Source organism: Schistocerca cancellata, chromosome 4 (genome assembly GCF_023864275.1).
Source record: "Schistocerca cancellata isolate TAMUIC-IGC-003103 chromosome 4, iqSchCanc2.1, whole genome shotgun sequence".
Classification (NCBI taxonomy): domain Eukaryota; kingdom Metazoa; phylum Arthropoda; class Insecta; order Orthoptera; family Acrididae; genus Schistocerca; species Schistocerca cancellata.
Window position 1 is genome coordinate 230,648,921 of NC_064629.1, and position 11,074 is coordinate 230,659,994.

Consider the following 11,074-nt stretch of genomic DNA (forward strand, 5'->3'; position numbering starts at 1 on the left):
TCTGTGTAATTTTATTCCTTTGGAAGCTTTCGCATTTGCGAATATACTGCTCTATATCGGCTTTGCTGCCTTCCCACGTGCACTATTTTTTTATTCTTTCATAAGTTCTTCAAATGGTTCAAATTGCTCTGATCCCTATGGGACTTAACATCTGAGGTCATCAGTCCCCTAGAACTTAGAACTACTTAAACCTAACTAAGCTAAGGTCATCACACACATTCATGCCCGAAGCAGGATTCGAACCCGCGCCTAGAACCGCTCGGTCACACTGGCCAGCTCATAAGTTCTTCCTGTCCCCTGATGACCACCAATTGGTGAATCATGAAACTGTTTAAGGATTGTATTCTTCTCCTCTAAACTCAAATTAGCGGCCGATTCCTGCACGGCTGCCTTTTTTGTGACGGCCTGTGTATCTTTGCTTTCCACATGGCCTGAGTGGTTAGCCCCGCTTATCTCCCTTTCTGCAGCTGGCTCTTTTACGCCACCACTTGCGACCTCAGACACCGCTTCTAAATTACTTCTCATCCCAGGTGTTCCAGCTGTTCAGATTATCTGTTCCTGACTTCTTTCTTTCGCGTATCTGTCGTCATCTGTCTCGGACGTTGCACTCAAATTTCGTATCCTGGATAGGTCACCTGTTACCTGGTTTCGTTTACCACCTTTATACAGAATTTGGTAGTCGTATTCTTCAACTTACAGTCTGAATTTCGTTAACCTTGACGATGGATCGGTAACGCTGCTTACCCACGTTAATGGCTTATTGTCTGCCAACATACTGCCCAACATACTGCTAACATTTCTCTCTCTATGGTGCTATGTGATCGCTCAGCCTTATTCACTGTTCTTGAAATATATGCTACAGGTAAATCATTACCTATTTTGCCTTGAATCAAAACGGCTCCAATTGAGCTTTGGCTAGCATCTGTGGTTACTGTAAATTCCTGCCCAAAATCTGGATACTGCAATATTGGGGGATTTATGTTTCTCCTTCAACTGTTCCATTCCCCAATTATAAACTACTCCGTTCTTCAACAGTTCGTAAAGGGGTTTCGCAATTTTACTATAATTGCTTATAAAACGCCTATAATATCCGCTGAGTCCGAGAAAACCTTTTAAATGTGTAGTAGTCTTTGGCTGTGGATATTGTCTCACTGCTTTGATGGTTTTTGGACCTGGCCTTAATCCTTCTGCTGTAAGAATATGCCCCAAAAATGTCACTTCTCTACGTAAGAACTCACACTTGTCAACTTGTAATTTTATATTATATTTCCTTAGCCTTTCAAATGTGTCTTCAAGTCAACTATTGTGTTCTTCCAATGAGAATCCAAATATTACTACATCGTCTAGGTATGTCCGCCGCTCGTGGTCTCGCGGTAGCGTTCTCGCTTCCCGAGCACGGGGTCCCGGGTTCGATTCCCGGCGGGGTCAGGGATTTTCACCTGCCTCGAGATGACTGGGTGTTTGTGTTGTCCTCATCATTTCATCATCATCCAGGAAAGTGGCGAAATTGGACTGAGCAAAGATTGGATAATTGTACGGGCGCTGATAACCACGCAGTTGAGCGCCCCACAAACCAAACATCATCATCATCATCGTCTAGGTATATAAATACCTTTTCTTCCTGCAGGCCCATTGACACTGAATTCATTAGTTTTTGAAACGTAACTTGGGGCTGTCTTTAGACCCATTGGCATCCTCTTATACTCATAATGCCCACAGGGCGTACTAAACGCCGTTTTCTCTTGATCTCGCTCATTTAATAGCACTTGATAGTACCCTTTACCTAAATCAAGTGTCGAGAAGTATTTTGCCTTTCCTAGTCCATCTAATATCTCGTCTATTCTTGGAATAGGATACACGTTATCAATTGAGATCTCATTCAGGTGCCTATAATCGGCTACAATTCGCCATTTCTGTTTCCCACTAGCATCCATTTTCTTAGGAATCATCAATAATGGGAAATTCCATGCACTCTTGCTTGGAACTATAATATCGTCTTTGTTGAGTGGTACTTAAGATAGGTAAATAAATAGTGAAATCAATGTGAAGTGAAGTAGAAAAACTTAGTTTAGTTTAGAAGAGTTACACACTGACAAACAGCGGGCAGAGCAGCAGAGGCAATGACCGCTTGCAAGTCAGCACGTTCAGGAGAAGCCATCGCCATCCCCACATAAGCGGAAGCTGTCGATTCAGCCATCAGGGCATCGCCCGACCGGCTCACGTGTTTCTCAGTTGTCACATGTGATCAAAGGCCCTCGCCTACATTCCAAGAGCCAATGACCGACGTTAAGAAGATCCTTCGAGAAGCTTTTCAATGTGACAGAAGAGGCAATGACCGTGAAGTCGTTCACCTCCAGTGAACTGAAGTAAATAAATACGCGAGACACACAGAAGCACCAAGTCCGCCGCTGTAATGGAATAGCAAGCAGCAGCCTCGCCGCGAGAAGACAGAAGTTAGAAGGTATTTGAAGACTGAATTTTACGTACCCGGGTGACTCGTGAGGACGGGAAGGAGATGGCCTCACATCAGCAGTCACCTGTGAGCTGGTGATGAAGATCTGACAGCCGAAGACTGGCAAGCTGGAGTCCGTTGTTCGAGTCCAGGACACTGGCCTTCCCCCGATGCTCCGCTGGCCGACGCACGCGGTCGCATAGAGAAGAGAAACACTGGGACGCCACATCCAAGGTATCACCATCCGATTCACGACTTCGTTCTCAATAATTAAACGGGCCATCTCGCGATGCGCGTCTCCAGTCAACTGGGCGACACAGCGACACGAGATGTACACCGCCAGTCGTAATCAGACGCCGCCGTTCACGCAGCAGAAGGCTTCGCAAACGACACAGCTGCCGCTCTCCCAGCCAGAACAATCCAGTAAGGAAACCACTGTACAAATCTTTCAATAAAAGTGATCTTATGTAAAAATGCTGTTTCAAGCCAAGGAAGAACCCACCCTGCCCACATGTGGTTAAGAGAGAAAAAGTAATTTATTTAGTGTTTTTCATCCTGACATAATGCTTTTGAATCAAATGCTCTTTGGGGTAATGCTCATTCTGACAATTGACTCGCATCAAAAGAGAAAACCCAGTTACATCTTGCAACATTTTATCAATTCCCTCTTGCGAGACCTCTTTTTTCCCCTGCGTTATTCTGTATGGCCTTGAACATATTATTCGGCCTTCTGCTTCCGGTATTAAATTAATTTCATGTTTTGTAATGCCTGTATACGTTAATTTAACTCCTGGCAAGTGGAAGATATCACTATATGCCATGCATATTTCTAAAATGGCATTCCTTTCTTCACCATTTAAATGTTCAACGCTCAGGTTTTCCTTTAACTTACTAGGCCGTGATTTCATTTCAGTCTTTTATTTCTTCACTTGCTGTACATTATACACCTCCTAAGCTGGCACTTTCTCTGTCATTAATATCGGACACTTCATAGATATTCTCTCATCCGTTGTGTATAGTACACTTGTATCAACGCTTCTGGTATATAAACTCCTGGATTTATTTCCTCGTTAGGAATAATCACCTCTGATTCATTCCTTGCATTGACTTCGATTGTAAGAATTCTTTCTTCTCTAGGGCTCATTACTATTCTTTGCCCCTTTTGTTTCACTCTTGCGGTTTCCCATCCGCACTGACTTAACCTCTGTGATGATGATGTTTGGTTTGTGGGGCGCTCAACTGCATGGTTATCAGCGCCCGTACAATTACCCAATCTTTGCTCAGTCCAATTTCGCCACTTTCCTGGATGATGATGAAATGATGAGGACAACACAGACACCCAGTCATCTCGAGGCAGGTGAAAATCCCTGACCCCGCCGGGAATCGAACCCGGGACCCCGTGCTCGGGAAGCGAGAACGCTACCGCGAGACCACGAGCGGCGGACGCTTAACCTCTGTGCCACAGCACCAACCGTAACCGTATTTTCGCACTGTTTCGCAGTTCCTGCTGCCATCGAACCGGCACCCCCCGTGTTCGACCCATCTTTTTCTTCTCTCGCGGCTCCAACCGTATCTGAACTGTTGACTCTCCAAATCGCAGATTCTACCGCCATCGAACCGGCCCCAACCGCGTTCGTTACATGTTTACTTCGTTTCACAGTTCCGACCGCAAACGAACATTTACACTTTTGTTTGGCGACTCCAACTGCCTTCTCACTACGACAGCTATCTCTCACGGCTACCGCCGCCATGGAATTGGCTCCAACCGTGTTCGATCTGACTTTTCTCGGTTTTGTGGCTCCGACCGCAACTGGACAAGTACATCTCTTTTCCGCGGCTCCTACCGCTCTACCATTATAACTGTTTCTACAGGATTCCCTCCCTGTAGACTGACGTTCCCGTGCCATTCTTAACTCAATTCGCCTTCCGCGAATCCATACACATTTTACTCCATAATCAATCACGGAATTCTGTCTTGTTAGGACATCTCTCCCTAACAGACCTCCAAACGGGAGATCTACATCTGTCCCTGTAACATGAACTGTATGTTTTACAAGCAGATCCCTTGCAATCTGCAATTCCAACTCTATTGAACCTTCAGTCTTAGCTACGGTATTAGTGGTCCCCCTTATCCTAATACCGTCTCTTGGGTTACATTTCCCAGTCTTCCATAAATTTCCCTTTTTTACTAAACTTATTTGTGTCCCACTATCTATTAAAAACTTCATTGGATTTATTTTTCCTTTGGTGCACCCAAACCCTATAAAATCGTTTCTATTTGTGCAGCCTACTGTAAACACCTTACTGGATGTGGCGCAATGCGACTGCCTCATTGCCCCTGCTCCTAGTTTACCAGCCCCTTATTCTTTCATTTCGCCTACTATGGGCATTCGTTCCACTGTCTTGCGTAATGGCCTCTCTGGGTGCATTTGTGTTTGTCTGTGTGTGTGTGTGTGTGTGTGTGTGTGTGTGTGTGTCTGTGTGTGTGTGTGTGTGTGTGTGTGTATGTGAAATACACTCCTGGAAATGGAAAAAAGAACACATTGACACCGGTGTGTCAGACCCACCATACTTGCTCCGGACACTGCGAGAGGGCTGTACAAGCAATGATCACACGCACGGCACAGCGGACACACCAGGAACCGCGGTGTTGGCCGTCGAATGGCGCTAGCTGCGCAGCATTTGTGCACCGCCGCCGTCAGTGTCAGCCAGTTTGCCGTGGCATACGGAGCTCCATCGCAGTCTTTAACACTGGTAGCATGCCGCGACAGCGTGGACGTGAACCGTATGTGCAGTTGACGGACTTTGAGCGAGGGCGTATAGTGGGCATGCGGGAGGCCGGGTGGACGTACCGCCGAATTGCTCAACACGTGGGGCGTGAGGTCTCCACAGTACATCGATGTTGTCGCCAGTGGTCGGCGGAAGGTGCACGTGCCCGTCGACCTGGGACCGGACCGCAGCGACGCACGGATGCACGCCAAGACCGTAGGATCCTACGCAGTGCCGTAGGGGATCGCACCGCCACTTCCCAGCAAATTAGGTTCACTGTTGCTCCTGGGGTATCGGCGAGGACCATTCGCAACCGTCTCCATGAAGCTGGGCTACGGTCCCGCACACCGTTAGGCCGTCTTCCGCTCACGCCCCAACATCGTGCAGCCCGCCTCCAGAGGTGTCGCGACAGGCGTGAATGGAGGGACGAATGGAGACGTGTCGTCTTCAGCGATGAGAGTCGCTTCTGCCTTGGTGCCAATGATGGTCGTAAGCGTGTTTGGCGCCGTGCAGGTGAGCGCCACAATCAGGACCGCATACGACCGAGGCACACAGGGCCAACACCCGGCATCATGGTGTGGGGAGCGATCTCCTACACTGGCCGTACACCACTGGTGATCGTCGAGGGGACACTGAATAATGCACGGTACATCCAAACCGTCATCGAACCCATCGTTCTACCATTCCTAGACCGGCAAGGGAACTTGCTGTTCCAACAGGACAATGCACGTCCGCATGTATCCCGTGCCACCCAACGTGCTCTAGAAGGTGTAAGTCAACTACCCTGGCCAGCAAGATCTCCGGATCTGTCCCCCATTGAGCATGTTTGGGACTGGATGAAGCGTCGTCTCACGCGGTCTGCACGTCCAGCACGAACGCTGGTCCAACTGAGGCGCCAGGTAGAAATGGCATGGCAAGCCGTTCCACAGGACTACATCCAGCATCTCTACGATCGTCTCCATGGGAGAATAGCAGCCTGCATTGCTGCGAAAGGTGGATATACACTGTACTAGTGCCGACATTGTGCATGCTCTGTTGCCTGTGTCTATGTGCCTGTGGTTCTGTCAGTGTGATCATGTGATGTATCTGACCCCAGGAATGTGTCAATAAAGTTTCCCCTTCCTGGGACAATGAATTCACGGTGTTCTTATTTCAATTTCCAGGAGTGTATTATAGGACTTAACTGCTAAGGTCTTCAGTCCCTAAGCTTACACACTACGTAACCTAAATTATCCTAAGGACAAACACACACACACCCATGCCCGAGGGTGAACTCGAACCTCCACCGGGACCAGCCGCACAGACCATGACTGCAGCGCCTTAGACCGTTCGGCTAATCTCTCGCGGCTGGGTGCATTTAAAACATATTACATCACTTGAATCTGTACACGGTGCTTTGTGCCCTGACAAATTACACTGAGTACACTTAACCGGTGTCAAACACGCTATTTCTCTACAGTGCCACTTAAATTCTCTATATATCTCCGCTAGCCTGTCCGCCCTTTCCTGTTCCAAGTTCGCTAGCCTGTCTGTATTTTCTTTCTCTTCCAGTCTCTTTCTATCCGAGTCTTTTTCTAAAACTCGTACACGTCTGTTTGCACGACAGCCTTTCGCGACGTGCCCTGGTTTTCCACATTTGTAACAAGATGGACTTTTAGTCATATGTCTCACGGTCGGCTTCTCTTTAGCCAACGCTATCGTGCTTTCCTCCGTAGCAGCAATGTCAACGGCTTCAGAGAGTTTCACTAATGTTCTGATTCTGTCGTCATAGAGTCCCTGTATGAACACTGCTCTTCCTAATTTCAACACTAGCGCAATATTCCCAGCCAGTTCAGCTTCTGTCATCATATCTCAGATGGCTTCTCTAAAATGATGTTGTAACACACCAATGCATGAACCCCACTGTGCAATGCTTTCACATCTTCCCTGACGAGTTGCATACAGTTTACACGCAAAGACGCTACGGTCGCAGGTTCGAATCCTGCCTCGGGCATGGATGTGTGTGATGTCCTTACGTTAGTTAGGTTTAAGTAGCTCTACGTTCTAGGGTACTGATGACCTCAGAAGTTAAGTCCCATAGTGCTCAGAGTCATTTACACGCAAAGAATTTTCAACAAGCATAGCATGTACATCGGACCAAGTGGTTGTCAATTCTCTAACTAATAACTTACTTCTAGCCGCACCCCCTATGCGCGCCTTGACAAACTTGAGTAACACACCGTGATGTTCAGGGACCACTAACTCAAACGCACTATCACAGTTGTCTAGAAACTCGTTCAGCTGAAATTTATTACCGTCAAAAGGCTGAGGCAGCAACTTTAATGCATCACTCAAACTAATGTGTTGCCTGATTGGTAATGATTGCACAGTATTATTATTGGTTGATTCTGCCTGCCCTGACTGCGGAATTTTGTACCAACAAGATCTGTCTTACCTTATTAAGTGTCTTTGTAGTCTGCGCTGATTCGCGCGCCGCTTCTTGTTGCCCGCGTCGGCTCGCAGCCACGCCTCCTTTGCTGCCTGCCTCGGTCGGCAGCCACGCTCCTCGTTATCTGTTTCCAGCAGCTGCGGCCCTCCAGAAGACTGATAACGCCGCCTCCCTGTCTGGAGCTGCATACTGTTTACGCCTCGCCGTCGACCGCTTCCAGCGTTTGAGACCGCGCCGTGACGGACCTTCCCAGCCCGTCAGTCGTCCTCTTCTTTCTTCTCGCCGTCGACTGCTTCACGCGTGTCGGTTCAAATGGCTCTGAGCACTATGGGACTCAACTTCTGAGGTCATCAGTTCCCTAGAACATAGAACTACTTAAACCTAACTAACCTAAGGACATCACACACATCCATGCCTGAGGCAGGATTCGAACCTGCGACCGTAGCGGTCTCGCGGTTCCAGACTGTAGGGCCTAGAACAGCACGGCCACTCCGGCGGCTCCCGCGTGTCGAACCCGCGCCGTGAAGGACCTTCCCAGCCCGTCAAAGTTGTCTTCTTCTTTCTTCGCCTCAGTACGTACCTCATCTCAGTTTGATTGCTCAAAACCGTCAGTCTTTTCCTGACTTTGGGCTGAGTACTGTCAGAAGTTAAAGTCGTCCTACACCTATTCCTCAAATCCGTGGCCTGGCTAATCCTGGTACTGTGTGGAAGAACAGTAAGTCTAAGGCTTCCACAAAAAGCCAGCAACTGTTAGAAGGGATGCCCGATTTGTGCCAACCCCACACCTGGAACCAAGAAGTTGGATCGTCTGTCGCGTCTGCAGTTTCCTGCGAGCGGATCAGGATGGCAGCTAGACGCTAATTGCAGTAATGCGGTGGATTGTGCAACTCGAGGTCCTGGTGCTTGAAACCAACTGGAAATTCTTTGCAGGTAAGGAAACTCAGTGGAATAAGGGACATATACTTCTGATGAAATAACTAGGACGAAACATGAGTTAGGATAAGGCCGCTGTCGAGCCCTAAGAGGCACCAACATATTGAATGTAAGTTGTGCAATCCTTCATATACCCTGTGCAGCTAAGTGCCACGAGAAACTAAGTCCCGTCTCGAGGGCAGAGTAACTCAGGTACGGCGTCTGAGGCTACTGGCGAAGGAATCCCTTAGCAACACCAGCGGCGCTGCTTATACAGGCTCGTCTAATGCAATCCCCCGCGATCACGCGCGTTTCCCATGCCTTGTAGTCGTTCCAGAACATTCTCTCGTAGCTGGTCACGTAGCTCCAGCGTCCCTTGCCACAAAAACGCAACCTCTCCTGCTACCCAGTACCCTGGCTGACGTTAGGTTGCTTTTCTACATGTTGATCTTATGCAATCTTATGCATTTCTACTCACATCCGCGACAAGATGTATTCTTGACCATCCACATTCATATCGGCGACGCTCAGAGTAACAATAGGCTGTAGATTCCCGCGCCCCCTATACCTCTGTGGGGCGAAGTGATGTCTATTTTTGGAACACTTCTGGTCGTACTGTGCCCCGATATACGTGAGGGCGAATTATCGTGTTGAAGACCCACGGTAGACAAAGTTAACCTCGGAAACGCAGATCTTGAATAATCTCGTATATGATATGACGATCACAATCGATTCACTCTCGATGTGTCGCCATGTTCACTTCACACTTGTCTGTAACAGTCTGCTCACATATCGTGGCTACACTAGCGCCATAAGCTGTATCTGTCCGCAACATTCGGATGTCATACACGACATGCCACGACCCGCCTCCGTAGCCGAGGTCGCTCAAGAATGCCGCTGTGGTGACGCTTAACTCGGAGGTAATCATGTTCGAATCCTGGTGGCTAATCAGATTTTCACCGCCCGTATTGGCCAGCAAGGGGAGAGGAGGTGATGAACTAAAGTTCTTATCATCAATCTAGCGCCAGTGTCCTGGATTAAATTTCAAACCCTACTCCGCAGTGTCTTACGAAGTGAGACTGTTGACGGTGACCCGTCCATCGGATGGCGACATTGATCTCAACTGCCCTCTTGGTGCTATTCGAGAGGAATAGGCTATGTACCGGCACAGGGTTTCCCCCATCGTCATCATACATTACTAAACATAACAATACAGTATACATACATTCATCACACTCACCTACATTGCACAAATCAACATACGAGACAACTCACACATAGCCTCAAGTATAGGGGCCAATGTGCACGGAGGAAGAGCCCTCTTTCCAACGGGCGGCTCAATTCACCCTGTAGGATATCTCATCCGACAATGTCGTGCGAAATTTACCTTCCTATGGGATAATCCTTCCGGTACTTTTGGCTACGCAGTGTAGGTTGCCTTATTGTAAACACTATATTTTCTCGCGTCTTTATCGCCTCTATGTGCATTATGCAATCATTAGTTTCAACACGAATATTGTGACCTTCGTTTATGTGTTTCCTCTATGCATCTAGAGTACTAAAATAGGGGTCGTCTATTTTTCTGCAGCATAGTGTGTCATGTGTGCGCTTGAGTCGAGTGGAGAACTCAGACAAGCACACGTACGATGTGATATTTGTGTTTTGCTCATTAATTACACTACTGGCCATTAAAATTGGTACACCAAGAAGAAATGCAGATGATAAACGGGTATTCATTGGACAGATATAATATAGTAGAACTGACATGTGATTACATTTTCACGCAATTTGGGTGCATAGATCCTGAGAAATCAGTAGCCAGAACAACCACCTCTGGCCGTAATAACAGCCTTCATTCGCCTGGGAATTGAGTCAAACAGAGCTTGGATTGCGTGTACAGGTACAGATGCCCATGCAGCTTCAACACGATAACACAGTTCCTGAAGAGTAGTGACTGGCGTATTGTGATGAGCCAGTTGCTCGGCCACCATTGACCAGGCGTTTTCAGTTGGTGAGAGATCTGGAGAATCTGCTGGCCAGGGCAGCATTCGAACACTTTCTATATCCAGAAAGGCCCGTACAGGCCCTGCAACATGCGGTCGTGCATTATCCTGCTAAAATGTAGGGTTTCGCAAGGATCGAATGAAGGGTAGAGCCACGGGTCGTAACACATTTGAAATGTAACGTCCACTGTTCAAAGTGCCGTCAATGTGAACAAGAGGTGACCGAGACGTGTAACCAATGGCACCCCGTACCATCACGCCGGGTGATACACGCTTTCAATGTGCGTTCACCGCGATGTCGCCATACACGGATGCGACCATCATAATGCTGTAAACAGAACCTGGATTCATCCGAAAAAGTACACCCACGTGGCTGGATTGAAGAGTTTTTAGCAAACAGAACACAGCATGTTGTTCTCAATGGAGAGACATCTACAGACGTTAAAGTAACCTCTGGCGTGCCACAGGGGAGTGTTATGGGACCATTGCTTTTCACAATATATATAAATG